Source organism: Dendrobates tinctorius, unplaced genomic scaffold, assembly GCF_039654945.1.
Source record: "Dendrobates tinctorius isolate UK_male_01 unplaced genomic scaffold, ASM3965494v1 ptg000293l, whole genome shotgun sequence".
Lineage (NCBI taxonomy): Eukaryota > Metazoa > Chordata > Amphibia > Anura > Dendrobatidae > Dendrobates > Dendrobates tinctorius.
In genome coordinates this window covers 25422501-25437693 of record NW_027361960.1, presented here as the reverse complement: position 1 = coordinate 25437693, position 15193 = coordinate 25422501, and positions in this window count along the sequence as shown.

Here is a 15193-nt window from a genome sequence, read left to right as displayed (position 1 = left end):
TCGCCTCCCGCATCCACGCTCACCTCGGCGAATACAAGGAGGCCGGTGGCGACCTGATAAAGCTCCGGGGGGAGCTGCAGGGAGCCCGGGCTATCGCCAAACAACGGCTCCCTGCAGAGCAAAGAACTGGAGTGGCCGCCATGGTGAAGAACCTGATGAGGGAGGTCAAGGCCCTGGAGGAGAGGAGAACGGCCATCCTGGACGGCAGCGGTCCCTTCCGGGAAAAGCTCTGCAATGATGACCGGTTTAGGGCCCAAACCGGTGGGCCTCCTGGGGGGTCAGGAGACTCTGCCCAGGTGGGGGAGGAGGAGGAAGATGGCGGGTCATCGGCGCCAGCCCCACCTGAAGACCTGGTGTGCAGCAATGGATCCCAGGTAACATATAGCGGGATTGCCCCTGAGCAAGTGGCTCCCCCACTGGACTCCAGTTACTCGGAGGAAAGTGGGTGCGAGGGGGAGGACGGTGGTGGTAATAGCAGTGAGGGGGGCTGCCTCGTCCTGCAGCAAGTGAGGCAGATCGAGTCCCCAGAGCGGTTTGGCACGCTGCTGTTTGGGGACGAGGTCTGCCCAGAGGACGGGGCAACCGGGAAGAGGAGAAAAAAAAACAAAAAAAAAACTACAGCTAAACCGGCTGAAAAGCTGGTTTTTGCTCCTCTTTCCGGGGCCTCCCTGTCCCGCAGTATGGAACCCGCTGCCCACCCCGGCTCGGGCCCTGTGGTGGGTCCGCAGCGAGGGAGCGGGCAGAGTGATGTGTGCCTGGACTCAGCTGTCATGTCTAGTGGTGGCAGCGGGAGTTCAGGCAGCGACATGGAGGTGGTCGGTGCTGGTGCCAGCGGTGTAAAAGCCGCTGGCGGTATGTGTAGTGATGTTCGGGCTCAGTCCCCGGTGGCAGGGGGGGCTGGCCCGGCGTCAGGTACAGCCAGGGCCGCACCTCCGGCGGCGAGTGCTGGGGCTCCTGGGCCCCCCACGAACGGATCCGTTAAATCTGGATCGCCGGTGGGGGTCCAGGGGCCTAAATGGGGCGTACCAACAAGACAGCTCAGGCGGCGCAAGGTGCTGGTAGCCCCCCTATCGGCGCCCGTGGCGAAGGCGGGGTCTCAGGCACGCCGGCCCAGAAATGGGTCCGTGCAGGAGGCTCCGCCACCACTGGGTGACGTGGGGGAGTGGCCGGCCTTGCCCGCCTCGAGCGGTGGGCTCAGAGTGGCGGCGGTAGGGGTCCGTGAGGGGGGCGTGGCCTCCCCGGGTGTCGCCAGGCCTGCAAAGGCTGCGGCATGTGGGGGGGGTGTGTCCTCCTCGGCCATAGTCCCGCCCGCTAAGCCCGCGTCACCCGGGGGGGGCGTGGCCTCGCAAGGGGCCGCTGCTCCGCCTGTGGTGGCTGTGGCTGGCGGGGGGGGCGTGGCCTCGGTGGTCGTAGCTCCGCCCGCTGCGCTGACGTCACCCCGGGGGGGCGGGGCCTCGCAAGAGGTTGCTGCCCGGCCTGGGGGGGCTGCGGCCGGCGGGGGGGGCGTGGCCACGGCGGGCCCGCGGCCCTCTGTCCCACCCACCCTTCCCAGCAAAAATACTCAAAGCTTCCAACAAACCCCCAATGCTGGTGGGGAGTTGTTGGGGTCCCCGGCCCACCTACCGTTATCTGGGGGTGCGGGGGCTCCGGCGCTTCCAGTGGTGCCAGCGGCGGGGGTAAAGAGTGGAGGAGCAGGGCAGGGTGCGGTGCCAGTGGCCGTCCCTGCCCTGAAGAAAATTACTAATGATGACGGAAAGAAAAAAAAAAAAAAAACAGAGCTGGAGAAGCCAGGAGTTGCTGCTGCTCCCAGACCCAACAGGATCACTATGGAGGACAAGATGGAGGTCCTTAAAGGGGCAGCGGCACTCCTGGCCAGCGGCACTGGCCAGCAAGTCAGCCAGGACGCTTCGGGCAGCAGAGGGCCCCCAGCAGGTGGGAGGGAGAATGGCAGGGAAAAAGGAAATAGTAATGTAAATAATAAAGGAAATAGTAATGTAAATAATAGTGGAAAAGATAGTGAGTGTGATAGTGAGTATGAGAGCATGAGTGACATTTTTGAGGAAATGTTTGCGGATGTGGATAGGGATATGAGTGATATGGATGAGGGAGTGAGTGGAGGTGTGAATGGGACTGAAAGGAGTGCTAGTGTGAATGTGGGTGTAGGTGCGAGGGTGAGTGCACATAATAAAGGAGTAACCGGAAGAGTGACTGGGAGAGTGAATGAAGGTGCTGGAGCGAGTGGTGGTGGTAGTGGGGGGAGGGCTGGCCCATCTGCCCCCCCGGCCGCAGGACCCCAACGTAGTTATGCGGGGGCCGCGGCCGGGGGTCGGGGGGGTCCTGGGGGGGTCTCCTCGCCTCCGGGCTCCAGGGACGGCGTTTTGCACCGCCGTTTCCTGGAGGCTCTCAAAAGGGGAGAACGGTCGATTGTAGTAGAGGGGAGGACGGTGGATTTGTCTTTCTGGATAGAGAGACATGGCCTTGCCGCCTTCCAAGAGCAAAGGGAAGGAGGGACTGTTTGGTCTCTCCCTACAGCCGGGCAGGGGCCGCAAAGGAGGAATGTGGTCCGTCTTAGGTGGGGGGGCAATGATGCTTGCCCGCCTAGGAGCAGGGTGGTTGAGCTCCTCCTTAAGATGGGCTTCGGGGCGAACGACATCTTCGCCCTGATACATCCTTCGGCGTCCCGCTTCTTTGACGTCAGTTTCGTGCGGCCAGAGGGGCTTGAGCTCTTCTGGTCGAACTACGAGCTGGTGCGGGAAGAGCCCGGATGGCGAGATTTCTTAGCGCAAGCGGTGTCTCGCCAAAATTCCGTCAAGCGAGTGACCGTAGTTACATGTAACGAGTCTCTCGCAGGCGTGGACATCATGACGTGGCTTTCCCGTTACGGGGAAGTCACTGAAGTCCCCAAAAAAAATCGGGACGAATTCGGCATTTGGTCGGGGGGCTGGACCTTCATGGTTAAGTTGAAGGTTTCCGGCGGCACGGTCACCCACATCCCTTCCTCGGCGTTCCTGGGAAGGGACAGGATCCTGGTCTTCTACCAGGGGCAGCCGAAGGTCTGCCACAAGTGCGGCGACCCCACTCACTTCAGCGCAAGCTGCAAGGTGCAGAAATGTGCCTTGTGTGGTGGGGTGGGTCATCTCGCCGCCTCGTGTAAAGATATTCGCTGTCACCTGTGTGGTGACCTAGGCCACCCTCTTAGCCGCTGCCCTCGCTCCTTCTCCAATGCCGCCACGGGCCCGGTGGGGGGAGACCGTGAGGGAGAAACCCCTGGCGGTGTCCCTGCTGCTGTGGCGGGTGGTGGTGGAGGGGAGGGGGCTAGGGGACCAGTGAGGAAAGGCATTGTCAAGGCAAGGGGCCCCGCGTACCAGCGGCGGCAGGAAAAACGCCATGTAGGCGGGGGGCAGGTGGTGTCCCGGGCGACCGGGTCGATGCCTGCTCCTCCCTCCAAGCCCGTGGCAAGAGCCTCTGAGGTCCTGGGGGAGCGTGCGGTAAGAGAGGAGATCAGGAGGATGGAGAGGGAGGAGAAAGCGGCTGACTCAGACGGGTCCTCTCAGTATGAAAGTGTTGAGGAGGATGTCCAGGGGCAGCCTACAGTACCGGGTGACAGACCCAAGCGTGCCAAGCGCAATAAGAAGGGGAGGAAGAAGACTGTTAAGCCTTCAGAACCTCCCCCACCCCCGACCATCAGGGTGCGTACGGAAGGGCCCGCTGACCCCCCTCTGATTGTTCTCTCCAATCGGTTCAGTGTCCTCGGAGGCTCAGATGATGAGCCGCAAGACGGGGATGCTGGGCCGGGGGTACCACCGGAGAGTCCTTCAGGGGATGGTGGAGTCCGTCCCTCAGGGGGCACTGTTCCTCCTGGGGGGGGGACAGACCTGGAACCCGGGGGCGAGGACACCAGGGGAGGGGGGATGGATATGTCTGGGGCATCTTTGAAGAGGAGGATGTCCGACCCCTCCCCAGATGGAGATGATAAGATGGGGAAGAGGCTGGCCGTCCAACTTGATCACCCATGATGGCTGAACTCGCCCCGTTGACGCTGGCGTCTATTAATGTCGCCAGCATAAAGTCAGATGCGGCTCGCTTCACGGCCTACGATTTTTTCTCCCGGATTGAGGCAGAAATTTTATTCTTGCAGGAGACCAGAATAACTGACATGGGGGCCATCCATAAAGCACGAAGGGAGTGGAGGTGCGGGCCCTCATACTGGTCTCTTGCGGCCGAGCCGTATAGCGGGGTGGCGGTCCTTTTTAAGACCGCAGATGTGGAATGCAGACGGGTTACCGAGTTGGAAATGGGGAGGTGCCTGATCCTTGATGTCTTCATGAGGGGACAAGAGCTTCGGCTCATTAACATCTACGGCCCACAGTCAAAGTGGGACCGCAAATGTCTCTTCCTGAGGATCAAGCCCTTTCTTTTTACGAGCCGACAGGTGGTCTTCGGTGGGGACTTCAACACCATTACGAGGTCCCGTGACCGGGGGGGTCCCGGAGATCGCCTGGCTTATGATAGCGTCGCATTGAACAGCATAGCCAGTGAAGCTCGCCTGGTGGATGTCCACATCCGGCACACCCCAGGTCACGGGGGTTTCACCTATCATAGGGGTAGCAGTAGGTCTAGAATAGACAGGTTTTTTTTAAAGGAGGACGCCATCTTTTCCGCTGTGTCCGCCGTTGAGGTGGAGTTCTCCGACCACTGTCTAATTTTCTTTTCTCTGAATGTTGCAGAGACTCCTCGGATGGGAAGAGGGCTGTGGAAGCTCAATTCGTCCCTGCTGGAAGAAGCGGAGGTGAGACAATCCTTCGAGGATTTTCTTCAGAGCCAGGTACCGCTGTTGGATCTCTGTAGTAGTAAGTCAGAGTGGTGGGAGATCTTCAAAAAGCGGGTGGCAGGTTTCTTCCGCCAGCTCTCGAGCCTCAGGTGCTTGAACAGGCATCGCTTGTACCAGGCCCTGGGGAGGAAACTCGAGCAGCTTGTCTCGACTGGAGGTGACCGCGAGGAAATCTCCAGGGTGAAATCTTTACTCAAGAGGTGTCAGTATGATAGGCACACATCTTTGGTTTTTGAGAGGGATTTCGGGAAGTACCGCTCGCCCGACCCTTACAGAAACTGCAAGATGTCAGTGAATTGTAAGATGGTGACTGGACTGATTGACAGTACAGGGTCCCTGAACAGATCCAAATCAGGGATCTTGGAGGTGGTCAGATCCTTTTACTCACACCTCTTGGAAAAGAAGGATCTGGATCGGGACAGGATGTCGGCTTTCCTGGCCGAAGCCGTCCCTGAGCCAGGGGGTGATCCCGCTCTTGATGTTTTGGCAGAAGAAATCAGGGAAGAGGAAGTTAGACTGGCCATTGATGGGCTTCGGCCCAAGAAATCGCCAGGTCCGGATGGCTTAACATCCGAGTTTTACAAGACTTTTAGGGACTCCTTGGTCCCCCTCTTGACAGGGGTATTTAATGAGTGTCTTTCCTCGGGCACTCTTCCCGAGTCAATGAGGAAGTCAGCCCTCATTATCCTGTCAAAGGGTAAGGATCCGTCCCGTATCGAGAATTGGCGTCCCATAGCGCTTCTCGATACGGACCGGAAGGTTCTGGCCAAGGTGCTTTTTAATCGGCTGGTGAAATTTGCACCCCGGCTCCTTTCGGGGGCCCAGCACTGCTCTGTTCCAGGCCGCAGTACTTTTAGTGCTGTACTCGGTGTCCGAGAGGCAGTGGAGCGGGGTAGGGCAGGCCACTGGAAGGGGTACTTGCTGTCCTTAGACCAGGCGAAGGCCTTTGACCGGGTCAACCATGAGTACCTCTGGTCCGTCCTTTTGAGGTACGGTCTGCCCGGGAGGTTTGTAAATTGGTTAGAGACCTTATACCAAGGGGCTGAGACTTTTCCGCTGGTGAACGGTTGGTCAGGTCACCCTTTTGAGGTGGGTTCTGGGGTCCGTCAGGGCTGTCCGCTGAGCCCGCTTTTATACGTGTTCGCGATTGATCCCTTCCTGAGGAGGGTCGATCGTGGACCGTTGGCGGGAGTCGGGATGGACCAGGCGGGCTCTGGGTCTTCTCTGAGGGTGGTGGCGTACGCCGACGATGTTTCCCTTTTCGTATCCTCGAGAGGGGAGGCGGACTGGGTTATGTCGGAGGTGGTGCGCTACTCGGAGGCATCCGGATCCATGATCAACCGGGACAAGTGTGAAAGTCTCTGGCTGGGAGGGGGAGATCCTAGTTTTGGTCTCCCGGACACCCTCCCAGAGCCTCAGGCCACCGCCAAAATTTTAGGCATCAGTTTTGGCCCCGGGGACTACCCCCAGCAAAATTGGGAGGGCAGACTGAAGATCGCCGCCCAAAAGGTGGACCAGTGGAAGGGTTGGACTTTAACCCTGAGGGAAAGGGTTGCTCTGGCCAAAGGCTATTTGCTACCTTTGTTAATCTATCTGGGCAGTGTGTGCATCTTGCCAGAGCCCCTCTGGACACGGGTTTACAGCCTGTTCTTCCAACTGTTATGGGGGAACAGGCTCAACCTAATTAAGAGGGAGGTCACATACCGCACGAGGAGACTAGGCGGGTTGGGTATGGTCAACCCAGTGGTGTTCCTGGTAAACACCTTTGTCAAGATTAATATTGCAAACCTCTGGCAAGAGAGGGCTCCTCCGTGGGTAGTCTCCTGTCGGGGTTGGCTTCGGCCTTTCTTCCAGGAATGGGAGACAGGAGGGCGAGTGAAGGACCTGCGTACACCTCATGGGCATCTCCCGGCTTACGCTACCCCGGTTCTGAAGGTGATCCGCCGGTGGGGTCTGGGAATGTGGGAGATCAGGACCATGTCGAGGCAATGCCTTGACAGAAGGGTCCTGATGACCCATTTCCAGAAGCCCCTGGCCCTTAGGGATTGCCCAGGCCGGGATCTGGAGGTCGGGCTGGGGTTGTTAAATTCCAAACGGATCCCCATGAAGTTTTGGGACTTGGCCTGGCGCTGCTTTCACGGGAGACTGTATGTAAGGGACAACCTGAAGTACAGGAACTCTGATGATCGGGGTTGCCCCCGGGAGGAGTGTGGCGACGTGCTGGAAAGCATGGAGCACTTCCTGCTTCATTGTCCCTTTAATACAGAGGTCTACAACAGGGTGGGTGCTTCCATACGCTGGCCGCGGCTGGCGTCCCTCTCCTATGCAGAGTGGGCCTATGGGGCATTCAGAACCCTGGGTGGCCGGGACCCGTGCACTTTATTCCTAGTTAGTGTAGTGGTTAGGTTCTACACTTGGAATGCACGGTGTTTAGTTTCGACGCAGCAGAAATCCCTCCCAAGGGACGAGGTTGTAGGCAACATCTTGGGTGACCTGGTGAAGGTCCGTTCTCTGGAGTTTGAGAGGTTGGGTACGAGGAAGGCCTCTCAACTTTGGAGAGGTCTTTCCTTTTAAGATCGTACTCTAGGGAGAGCTAGGCCCGTGTGAATGAAGTAGGGGCAGCATAAGTTCACCTGGGTGTGATAGGGACAGAAGTAGGGGTAGATAGGGACAGGGAGGGACAGGCACTGAGGGTCAGATAGAGAGTTAGTCATGTTAAGTTAGGTAGAATAGGGATAGAGAGGGTCAGGTAGGGACAGTTTCTTTAGGGACAGTAGTAGGGACAGTTTTTAGTATTCTTTAGGGACAGGATGAATGTGTTAGTTAGGGAGAGGGCCTCAAGAACTCCCTTCCTGGTGGTGGGCTGGTGCATGTCACAGTAGCCTTTTGTTTTGAAGATATTTCAAATGGATATTGGGCTTGCAGGCACTGAACTTGGGTCTGCAAGGGTAAAGTAAGGTGTTAATGAGTGTTAATGTTAATAAAGATATGGTAGTTATGTGAAGGTTTGTATATACTTGTATATATTTGTGTGTTGTATCTCTTAGAAAAGTCATTATCACAGTAGTGTGCTATTTTATTTAGTTAGGAGTGAATGGGGGGGTACAGTGAGGTTGGGAGGGGGGTGAATGGGGCGTGAAAGGGAAGGAAACAAGACTTCTCAAGGAAGATGGACAAACCGTGGAAAAGTAAAAGAAGAAAATAAAGTGATGGACCACGTGGAAGAAAGTTAAAGGTGCTGGTTGGGGTTTTCTTTTATTCTGGGGGCATAAACTGTTGTTTCCGGAAATAGAGGTGATAGGCCATGAACGTTGATGGACCTGAGGTGAGGTGGTGGGTATAATAATAATTAAAAAAAAAAAAAAAAAAAAATTTAAAAAAAAAAAAAATTTAAAAAAATTTAAAAAAAAAAAAAAAAAAAAAAAATTTTTTCTTGTGTGGTATAGTATAAGGATGTGTTATTTTTTCGGCCAAAGTGGCTAAGGATTGTGTTAAGGCGGTGGGCCGGATAGTTTTGTTCTTTTTTTGTATATAGGTATGCATGGGAGTATGATTGAAGAAGTGAGTGGTGTGTGTGTGTAAACGGGGGGTTTTTTTTTTGTTTTTCATGTTTTTTTGAGTAGGTTCCTGCTGGGGGTCCCAAGCTGCAAAGCTTGGACGGAGAACTATGATGAAGGCATGGACCCTTTTTTGCGGCGTAAGCTTTGGTTCTTATCTTATGGTTAATTTTGAGTTTTTGTATGTTATTTCTGTTCTGGAATGTATGTTTGTTTGTGTTTTGTATTTTTATAAATAAAAAAGAGATCCAGCTCCTCCCAGACAGGAAGTGGAGAGGGCGGAGCGCTGCTGCTGCTGCTGCTGGTGGGATCGCTGCTGAGTTCTCCTGGGAAGGGAGGATTTTCTACCTGGACTCTTTCACCTGCCCCCTTCCCAGGCAAGGAGAGACCTCCCTGGGACTGAGCGTCAGGGCTAAGCCCCTGGCTCCCCCCCCGGCAAGCCTGCTGGGGGTGGGGGGCCCAGTTACCATCAAACAACACCTAGCCAGTCCCAGGGATGGGGAAGAGAAGGACCCAGGGTGGCCAGATGGAAGCTCCAGGGACCAAGCCTCCCGGAGGCAGCGACATGGCGGCCGCCCCCCCCGGAGGTAAGGCCTCCACCAGCAGGGGTGCAGCGGGAGCCCCCCCTACCATCTGGGGCTCCAGGATTGCGGGGGAGTCGGCTGCAACCTTCGCCTCCCGCATCCACGCTCACCTCGGCGAATACAAGGAGGCCGGTGGCGACCTGATAAAGCTCCGGGGGGAGCTGCAGGGAGCCCGGGCTATCGCCAAACAACGGCTCCCTGCAGAGCAAAGAACTGGAGTGGCCGCCATGGTGAAGAACCTGATGAGGGAGGTCAAGGCCCTGGAGGAGAGGAGAGCGGCCATCCTGGACGGCAGCGGTCCCTTCCGGGAAAAGCTCTGCAATGATGACCGGTTTAGGGCCCAAACCGGTGGGCCTCCTGGGGGGTCAGGAGACTCTGCCCAGGTGGGGGAGGAGGAGGAAGATGGCGGGTCATCGGCGCCAGTCCCACCTGAAGACCTGGTGTGCAGCAATGGATCCCAGGTAACATATAGCGGGATTGCCCCTGAGCAAGTGGCTCCCCCACTGGACTCCAGTTACTCGGAGGAAAGTGGGTGCGAGGGGGAGGACGGTGGTGGTAATAGCAGTGAGGGGGGCTGCCTCGTCCTGCAGCAAGTGAGGCAGATCGAGTCCCCAGAGCGGTTTGGCACGCTGCTGTTTGGGGACGAGGTCTGCCCAGAGGACGGGGCAACCGGGAAGAGGAGAAAAAAAAACAAAAAAAAAACTACAGCTAAACCGGCTGAAAAGCTGGTTTTTGCTCCTCTTTCCGGGGCCTCCCTGTCCCGCAGTATGGAACCCGCTGCCCACCCCGGCTCGGGCCCTGTGGTGGGTCCGCAGCGAGGGAGCGGGCAGAGTGATGTGTGCCTGGACTCAGCTGTCATGTCTAGTGGTGGCAGCGGGAGTTCAGGCAGCGACATGGAGGTGGTCGGTGCTGGTGCCAGCGGTGTAAAAGCCGCTGGCGGTATGTGTAGTGATGTTCGGGCTCAGTCCCCGGTGGCAGGGGGGGCTGGCCCGGCGTCAGGTACAGCCAGGGCCGCACCTCCGGCGGCGAGTGCTGGGGCTCCTGGGCCCCCCACGAACGGATCCGTTAAATCTGGGTCGCCGGTGGGGGTCCAGGGGCCTAAATGGGGCGTACCAACAAGACAGCTCAGGCGGCGCAAGGTGCTGGTAGCCCCCCTATCGGCGCCCGTGGCGAAGGCGGGGTCTCAGGCACGCCGGCCCAGAAATGGGTCCGTGCAGGAGGCTCCGCCACCACTGGGTGACGTGGGGGAGTGGCCGGCCTTGCCCGCCTCGAGCGGTGGGCTCAGAGTGGCGGCGGTAGGGGTCCGTGAGGGGGGCGTGGCCTCCCCGGGTGTCGCCAGGCCTGCAAAGGCTGCGGCATGCGGGGGGGGCGTGTCCTCCTCGGCCATAGTCCCGCCCGCTAAGCCCGCGTCACCCGGGGGGGGCGTGGCCTCGCAAGGGGCCGCTGCTCCGCCTGTGGTGGCTGTGGCTGGCGGGGGGGGCGTGGCCTCGGTGGTCGCGGCTCCGCCCGCTGCGCTGACGTCACCCCGGGGGGGCGGGGCCTCGCAAGAGGTTGCTGCCCGGCCTGGGGGGGCTGCGGCCGGCGGGGGGGGCGTGGCCACGGCGGGCCCGCGGCCCTCTGTCCCACCCACCCTTCCCAGCAAAAGTTCTCAATGCCTTCAACAAGCCCCCAATGCTGGTGGGGAGTTGTCGGGGTCCCCGGCCCACCTACCGTCATCTGGGGGTGCGGGGGCTCCGGCGCTTCCAGGGGTGCCAGCGGCGGGGGTAAAGAGCGGAGGAGCAGGGCAGGGTGCGGTGCCAGTGGCCGTCCCTGCCCTGAAGAAAGTTACTAATGATGACCAAAGGAAAAAAAAAACCGAGCTGGAGAAGCCAGGAGTTGCTGCTGCTCCCAGACCCAGCAGGAACACTATAGAGGACAAAATGGAGGTCCTTAAAGGGGCAGCGGCACTCCTGGCCAGCGGCACTGGCCAGCAAGTCGGCCCGGAAAAAGAAAGCGCTTCGGGCAGCAGAGGGCCCCCAGCAGGTGGGAGGGAGAATGGCAGGGAAAAAAGAAATAATAATAATGTAAATAATGTAAATAATAGTGGAAAAGATAGTGAGTGTGATAGTGAGTATGAGAGCATGAGTGACATTTTTGAGGAAATGTTTGCGGATGTGGATAGGGATATGAGTGATATGGATGAGGGAGTGAGTGGAGGTATGAATGGGACTGAAAGGAGTGCTAGTGTGAATGTGGGTGTAGGTGCGAGGGTGAGTGCACATAATAAAGGAGTGACCGGAAGAGTGACTGGGAGAGTGAATGAAGGTGCTGGAGCGAGTGGTGGTGGTAGTGGGGGGAGGGCTGGCCCATCTGCCCCCCCGGCCGCAGGACCCCAACGTAGTTATGCGGGGGCCGCGGCCGGGGGTCGGGGGGGTCCTGGGGGGGTCTCCTCGCCTCCGGGCTCCAGGGACGGCGTTTTGCACCGCCGTTTCCTGGAGGCTCTCAAAAGGGGAGAACGGTCGATTGTAGTAGAGGGGAGGACGGTGGACTTGTCTTTCTGGATAGAGAGACATGGCCTTGCCGCCTTCCAAGAGCAAAGGGAAGGAGGGACTGTTTGGTCTCTCCCTACAGCCGGGCAGGGGCCGCAAAGGAGGAATGTGGTCCGTCTTAGGTGGGGGGGCAATGATGCTTGCCCGCCTAGGAGCAGGGTGGTTGAGCTCCTCCTTAAGATGGGCTTCGGGGCGAACGACATCTTCGCCCTGATACATCCTTCGGCGTCCCGCTTCTTTGACGTCAGTTTCGTGCGGCCAGAGGGGCTTGAGCTCTTCTGGTCGAACTACGAGCTGGTGCGGGAAGAGCCCGGATGGCGAGATTTCTTAGCGCAAGCGGTGTCTCGCCAAAATTCCGTCAAGCGAGTGACCGTAGTTACATGTAACGAGTCTCTTGCAGGCGTGGACATCATGACGTGGCTTTCCCGTTACGGGGAAGTCACTGAAGTCCCCAAAAAAAATCGGGACGAATTCGGCATTTGGTCGGGGGGCTGGACCTTCATGGTTAAGTTGAAGGTTTCCGGCGGCACGGTCACCCACATCCCTTCCTCGGCGTTCCTGGGAAGGGACAGGATCCTGGTCTTCTACCAGGGGCAGCCGAAGGTCTGCCACAAGTGCGGCGACCCCACTCACTTCAGCGCAAGCTGCAAGGTGCAGAAATGTGCCTTGTGTGGTGGGGTGGGTCATCTCGCCGCCTCGTGTAAAGATATTCGCTGTCACCTGTGTGGTGACCTAGGCCACCCTCTTAGCCGCTGCCCTCGCTCCTTCTCCAATGCCGCCACGGGCCCGGTGGGGGGAGACCGTGAGGGAGAAACCCCTGGCGGTGTCCCTGCTGCTGTGGCGGGTGGTGGTGGAGGGGAGGGGGCTAGGGGACCAGTGAGGAAAGGCATTGTCAAGGCAAGGGGCCCCGCGTACCAGCGGCGGCAGGAAAAACGCCATGTAGGCGGGGGGCAGGTGGTGTCCCGGGCAACCGGGTCGATGCCTGCTCCTCCCTCCAAGCCCGTGGCAAGAGCCTCTGAGGTCCTGGGGGAGCGTGCGGTAAGAGAGGAGATCAGGAGGATGGAGAGGGAGGAGAAAGCGGCTGACTCAGACGGGTCCTCTCAGTATGAAAGTGTTGAGGAGGATGTCCAGGGGCAGCCTACAGTACCGGGTGACAGACCCAAGCGTGCCAAGCGCAATAAGAAGGGGAGGAAGAAGACTGTTAAGCCTTCAGAACCTCCCCCACCCCCGACCATCAGGGTGCGTACGGAAGGGCCCGCTGACCCCCCTCTGATTGTTCTCTCCAATCGGTTCAGCGTCCTCGGAGGCTCAGATGATGAGCCGCAAGACGGGGATGCTGGGCCGGGGGTACCACCGGAGAGTCCTTCAGGGGATGGTGGAGTCCGTCCCTCAGGGGGCACTGTTCCTCCTGGGGGGGGGACAGACCTGGAACCCGGGGGCGAGGACACCAGGGGAGGGGGGATGGATATGTCTGGGGCATCTTTGAAGAGGAGGATGTCCGACCCCTCCCCAGATGGAGATGATAAGATGGGGAAGAGGCTGGCCGTCCAACTCGATCACCCATGATGGCTGAACTCGCCCCGTTGACGCTGGCGTCTATTAATGTCGCCAGCATAAAGTCAGATGCGGCTCGCTTCACGGCCTACGATTTTTTCTCCCGGATTGAGGCAGAAATTTTATTCTTGCAGGAGACCAGAATAACTGACATGGGGGCCATCCATAAAGCACGAAGGGAGTGGAGGTGCGGGCCCTCATACTGGTCTCTTGCGGCCGAGCCGTATAGCGGGGTGGCGGTCCTTTTTAAAACCGCAGATGTGGAATGCAGACGGGTTACCGAGTTGGAAATGGGGAGGTGCCTGATCCTTGATGTCTTCATGAGGGGACAAGAGCTTCGGCTCATTAACATCTACGGCCCACAGTCAAAGTGGGACCGCAAATGTCTCTTCCTGAGGATCAAGCCCTTTCTTTTTACGAGCCGTCAGGTGGTCTTCGGTGGGGACTTCAACACCATTACGAGGTCCCGTGACCGGGGGGGTCCCGGAGATCGCCTGGCTTATGATAGCGTCGCGTTGAACAGCATAGCCAGTGAAGCTCGCCTGGTGGATGTCCACATCCGGCACACCCCAGGTCACGGGGGTTTCACCTATCATAGGGGTAGCAGTAGGTCTAGAATAGACAGGTTTTTTTTAAAGGAGGACGCCATCTTTTCCGCTGTGTCCGCCGTTGAGGTGGAGTTCTCCGACCACTGTCTAATTTTCTTTTCTCTGAATGTTGCAGAGACTCCTCGGATGGGAAGAGGGCTGTGGAAGCTCAATTCGTCCCTGCTGGAAGAAGCGGAGGTGAGACAATCCTTCGAGGATTTTCTTCAGAGCCAGGTACCGCTGTTGGATCTCTGTAGTAGTAAGTCAGAGTGGTGGGAGATCTTCAAAAAGCGGGTGGCAGGTTTCTTCCGCCAGCTCTCGAGCCTCAGGTGCTTGAACAGGCATCGCTTGTACCAGGCCCTGGGGAGGAAACTCGAGCAGCTTGTCTCGACTGGAGGTGACCGCGAGGAAATCTCCAGGGTGAAATCTTTACTCAAGAGGTGTCAGTATGATAGGCACACATCTTTGGTTTTTGAGAGGGATTTCGGGAAGTACCGCTCGCCCGACCCTTACAGAAACTGCAAGATGTCAGTGAATTGTAAGATGGTGACTGGACTGATTGACAGTACAGGGTCCCTGAACAGATCCAAATCAGGGATCTTGGAGGTGGTCAGATCCTTTTACTCACACCTCTTGGAAAAGAAGGATCTGGATCGGGACAGGATGTCGGCTTTCCTGGCCGAAGCCGTCCCTGAGCCAGGGGGTGATCCCGCTCTTGATGTTTTGGCAGAAGAAATCAGGGAAGAGGAAGTTAGACTGGCCATTGATGGGCTTCGGCCCAAGAAATCGCCAGGTCCGGATGGCTTAACATCCGAGTTTTACAAGACTTTTAGGGACTCCTTGGTCCCCCTCTTGACAGGGGTATTTAATGAGTGTCTTTCCTCGGGCACTCTTCCCGAGTCAATGAGGAAGTCAGCCCTCATTATCCTGTCAAAGGGTAAGGATCCGTCCCGTATCGAGAATTGGCGTCCCATAGCGCTTCTCGATACGGACCGGAAGGTTCTGGCCAAGGTGCTTTTTAATCGGCTGGTGAAATTTGCACCCCGGCTCCTTTCGGGGGCCCAGCACTGCTCTGTTCCAGGCCGCAGTACTTTTAGTGCTGTACTCGGTGTCCGAGAGGCAGTGGAGCGGGGTAGGGCAGGCCACTGGAAGGGGTACTTGCTGTCCTTAGACCAGGCGAAGGCCTTTGACCGGGTCAACCATGAGTACCTCTGGTCCGTCCTTTTGAGGTACGGTCTGCCCGGGAGGTTTGTAAATTGGTTAGAGACCTTATACCAAGGGGCTGAGACTTTTCCGCTGGTGAACGGTTGGTCAGGTCACCCTTTTGAGGTGGGTTCTGGGGTCCGTCAGGGCTGTCCGCTGAGCCCGCTTTTATACGTGTTCGCGATTGATCCCTTCCTGAGGAGGGTCGATCGTGGACCGTTGGCGGGAGTCGGGATGGACCAGGCGGGCTCTGGGTCTTCTCTGAGGGTGGTGGCGTACGCCGACGATGTTTCCCTTTTCGTATCCTCGAGAGAGGAGGCGGACTGGGTTATGTCGGAGGTGGTGCGCT